We start from the raw sequence: 5,161 nt of genomic DNA on the forward strand, positions 1-5,161 counted from the left end.
CATTCTGTCATTTGAAATACAGTTTGGTGAAGGAAGAAGTTTTCAAGTGAGGCGTAGATATTATGCCAGTTCTCCTTCCGGTGTTGGTCAAAATGTTCTCTCCATCATTTTTTTATTTTAAAAAACTTACCTTGTTGGAGTGGTTGATTGGTTGATTTTATGAATTATGGTAAAGAGATAAAGCCTAATTTTACACCTTAGAAACAGTGTCATTCTTCTTGATATTGAAAGAAAAGACAAATTCACAGCCTAGTTGCAAAACAATTTTCTCCTTGGATAGGATGACTTCACACTTGTAAGGTGGAATGCAGTGGTTGTCAGACTGTCTCAAGATGGGAAGTAGGGCCCAAGTATTTGCTTCCTTAAGGGGAAACTCCATTTTCCCCTTCTTTTTGAAATCATCTTTTGAAGACTATTTAGATTGTCCTCTTTCCTATGCATCTAGGGATGTGGTCTTACAAGAATCATGTGCTCTCAAAGCTCCCTGGAATGTTGCAGAGAAAACAGGGCAACACAAGGGTGGGTAATTAAAGGATGTAATATCTTGTTAAGGTTCAAGATGAAAATCCCAGCCAAACAGTGTCCGGAAAAAAGCGATGATTCCTCAGTCCCCAGGCCATTCACTACATCTGGCTCCTCTCTGTGGGAAAGCCGTTGTAACTTGTTCATGTCAATAGAAGCCCTGTGTTCTTCCAGGGCCTCTGGGCCAAGGAGTGGGTCTTGGGAGGGTCCGATCAGGCAGACGTTCTTTCTGCAAATTTGGATCGTAATCTCTCGTCATTACTTTAATAGCACTTTATAGATGTAGGGAGTTTTACAGCAAGTTTTATGGTCTGTTTCTCATTCCCAGCCCCAGATGGGGCCCATCATCACTCCACCCCATTGCACAGTCAGGAACACTGAGGCCCAGGGAGGGAGGGGGCACCCTGGGGTCACCCTACTCAACTGGTGGAGGCTGGGGTTTCGCTGGCATTGACAGTCTCCCAGTTAGAAGGCTCATGCCTTTTATAGAGACTCACCAGACGTAGGATTACATCTGGCCGGTTTTTACCTCTCACATCCCAGGGAAAAAGGATGGACAAAGGGGAAATGACAAGGCTAACATTAGATGACACCCGAATTCCTTGCTGCCGAGGCCCACCACCGTGGCCAGCCGACAGTGGCCGCCTGCAGCGTCATCGCCTGGCGGGACAGCTTGTCCTGCAACGTCCACTGGCCCTATCTATGTGTCAGCGTCAGTGTCCAGCCCTGGACGGGGCCAGAGGGGCGTGTGTCATTCCGGGTCATACTGTGGGGGCGAGGGTGGTGTCCCCCGCCTTCGGGAGGGCAGGGCACTGACCTGCGACAGGGAGCTTTCTCACTTTTGCCCAGCTGTGAGTAAGACGGTCATGCCCGGAAGCCAGGGGCATTATAGAGTTCTGGCCGCCCCTCCCAGGTACCCAGCTCTCCTGCCTGCCCCTCCTGGGACAAGCGTACTTTTGGCTTTGGCTGATGAGAATTGATGTGCGTGCACCGTTTTATGGGTTGTTTTCCTAAAACACGAATGTTACCACGTCACACTTCCTTAAGACCCTTCGGTGCCTGTCCATCGCCCATGGCACACAGGGTCCCCAGGGACCCCGCGAGGTTCATGGATCTGAGGAGGGGCCCTGGTACTGTGTCCACACGGCCAGCCCCCACCCCCTGCCCCTTCCCCACAGTGTAGCCACGGCCTGGAAAGCCTATTGTTCTCTGAAAATGCTTTCTCCCCCAGGCTTCTGTGCTTTTCCCAGCACTGTTCCCCGACCAGGGAGACCCTCACTCTCATGGCCTGTCTGATGACATCGACCCACTGTCCAAATCCAGCTCAGACACTCCCACTCGTGCTGGCCGGGGGGCAGGTCACTCTCGTCTCTGAGCTCCAGCGGGAACTTGATGGGATCTAGCACTTACAGCTGGTGTTGGTGTGATCCATTTGTGTGAGTCTTCCCCAGCAGGGCAGATACATAGTAGCTGCTCAACAAGTAAGTGGATGAATAAATGAATAAGGTAAACATCTGAGAAGTCCTGTAGGTATTCCAGTGAGTCCTGGTGCTAAAGACCTGAAATCTTCTGGGTCCCTAATCTCCTCACTCATCTCTCTGGAAACCCAGACCCTGGAGCCCATGTGTGTGCAGTTCTCAGGGCTCTGAGACAGAATGTGATATAGCCATGGCCATATAGCCTCCCCTGTTACAGAAGTAAATGAGTCAGGAGGTGGACACAGAGGACCCAAGCATCTCCTCTCCCGTCTTATCCTAGAGTACCAAAATAGAGCTGAGGGCAGGTGATTTGTAGCATTTTTAACTTCCTACCTTTCCTTTTGAAAAGCCTTTGCTGTTGATTTCATCCCCGTGAAAGGGATTTGGACAGAAGGAAGGAAGGAAGGGAACAAAATATTTATCTGTATTATCTATCCATCCATTGAGCCCATCCACCTACTTCACTTACTTCATCTTTCTACCCATCCATCCACCCACTTAACCATTTATCACCTATCTAGCTATCAGTTCAGTTCAGCCGCTCAGTCGTGTCCAACTCTTTGCAACCCCATGAATTGCAGCACGCCAGGCCTCCCTGTCCATCACCAACTCCTGGAATTCACTCAAACTCATGTCCATCGAGTCGGTGATGCCATCCAGCCATCTCATCCTCTGTCGTCCCCTTCTCCTCCTGCCCCCAATCCCTCCCAGCATGAGAGTCTTTTCCAATGAGTCAACTCTTCGCATAATCTACTGATATTTTAATTTTCAAAAGAAACATAGTCTTTGTAGAAAGTTTAGTAAAAAGTAACATCATAGGTAAAAAAATAAGTCATCTATTGTCAACAACTTAGCAACATTACTGGTAATTTTTTTTTATACACATCAGTGTATTTTGTTTGTTTACTCAGACCAGTCCTTTTTTGTTCGTCTAGCTTTACAGAGACACGGGTATTTTATGATAGGCATTTTTAGTCATTAATATTACATAGACATTTTCTTGTCCTTAAACTTTACCTTTCTGCTAAGAGTGTTGAAAAGGGCAGTTGAAAAATCAACATGAAAAAAAATATTAGAAAAAAAGAAAAATTACACACTCCATGACCTTGATATAACTGGTTCATTTTTGTATACTCAACTCCCCAGTCCTGTATTCAAGCATTCAAGATATAGATACCATTGGTATTTGGTTTTATCCTTTCAACATCCTATTATAGAAATTTTGCCACATTGATAGCTGTCTTCATGTTTATCACTTTTGATGACAACACAGTACTTCAGTGTATGAATGTGGCTTGATTTACTTAGTACTAGATAACTAAGTTGTTCCGTTTTCGTGTTTCGCCATTATAAACAGCACGGCAGTGCACATTTACTTGTTTCTGTCCTTGGCTAGATTCACAGTCAGGTATCGCAGGTCTGAGCTATGAGTGAGTTTACAGCTTTTCATCGAGGCACAGAATGGCTCCATGCAAGCAGTCCCCAGAATGAACTCTCTCCTACCAGGAAGAAGGCAGGCTCCTGAGGACAGTTTTTACCTGATTCCAGCCTGCCCATGCTCAGTGGTCTTCCCCTGTCACGGCAGCTCATCTTCCTGAGGACCAGTGATGAGCTTACCGTCGGCTTCACCGACACATTGGAGGTATTCCTTTCCTCGGTCACCACAGTAGACGGTACACCCTTCCTGAAGCACCAGTTTACTCTATGGAAGAAAGGCTTCCTCCGTCAGTCAATGTGGGAACCGAATTGGTCCTTAGAGTCCCCCAGGGCACAGGGCAGCTGGCTGCATTCACAGGGCGCTCAGAGCTCCAGGAAGCAGGAGAGGGTCTGGAAAGAGCTGGGAACCAGGGCAGGAGTGACCTCCCCCCATCCCTGGATTTTGATTGGAACTTGGGCTAATCTCTGGACCTGTTCTCTCATCCAGGACAGATAGTGAATTTCTGGGCTTGTGAGAAGTTGTAAGGCTTTATACACATGTACAGAATAGCTGTTGTCTACTTCAGATCTCTTTAAGCAATTTTTATTACTTTTAGAGCTGGAGGCTGGTACTAGATTAAAAAGCCTGGATCCACGTGTTTGTCAGTTTATCACACTGAGACCGATTGTGCAGGAGACCTCACGATGTGGGAGAGGGGCTTGTAGAGAGGAACCCTCCTTCTCTGGCATGGACCTGGGATTGACAGAGACAGTCTGGGTCGTTGAGTCCATTTCCCTGTCTCTACTGAGGACTGAGTCTTAGCCATTCTTCTTCAGACGGGTTTCTAATTGATTTGAGTCTTCTACAGAAAGAGGTTTTTCTCTCTTAAGAGAGTCGAATGAGTTCCATCATCAAAAAGTTCTTTCTCAGGACTTCCCTTGGCAATCCAGGAAGATCCTTGACTTGTTAAGACTCTGAGCTTCTACTCCAGGAGGTGTGAATTTGATCGCTGGACAGGGAACAAGATCCCGTATGCTGCACAGTGCGGCCAGAAAGTTTTTAAAAAGTTCTATTTTGTACCTTTTTGTACCTCGCCTAAATCCCTCCTGGCTCAGTTTAAATCCATGTACGCTTGATGTCATCTGCAGAAATTAACGAGACTTGTCCCCAAGTGATCCTCCCCCTGGAGGCTGTTGGTCATGCTCTTCCCTTCTTCATCATGGGACCATGTAAAGGCCCCGATGCAGCCTGGATTTCCTCCAGATCCTCTCAGGCCTGCCTTCCCTTGAACCAGAGGGACATGGGATTAGGGTGGGGGTAACAAGGAAGGTCCCCCTGTTATACAAACCATGAGCGAGGAAGGCGGGGGATCACCCAAGACTGGGAGAGGACTCTATTATGGGCACTTCTGGGATGTTCTACGTGTAGGCACGGAGTGAAGCCATCTCTCAGAGGGTCACACCTGGGCCAAAATGTGAGTCCCCTAGCTCTGCTCACTGTCCTTTCACTGGTCACTCACCTTCCATCCATCCAAGAGGCCTTGGGGAGGCACAGTTCTAGGACAAATTCAGTTCAGTTCAGTTCAGTTCAGTCGCTCAGTCGTGTCCGATTCTTTGTGACCCCATGAACCGCAGCATGTCAGGCCTCCCTGTCCATCACCAACTCCTGGAGTTCACTCAGACTCACGTCCATCGAGTCAGTGATGCCATCCAGCCATCTCATCCTCTGTCATCCTCTTCTCCTC

This window comes from Bos javanicus, chromosome 8 (assembly GCF_032452875.1).
Source record: "Bos javanicus breed banteng chromosome 8, ARS-OSU_banteng_1.0, whole genome shotgun sequence".
Taxonomy (NCBI): domain Eukaryota; kingdom Metazoa; phylum Chordata; class Mammalia; order Artiodactyla; family Bovidae; genus Bos; species Bos javanicus.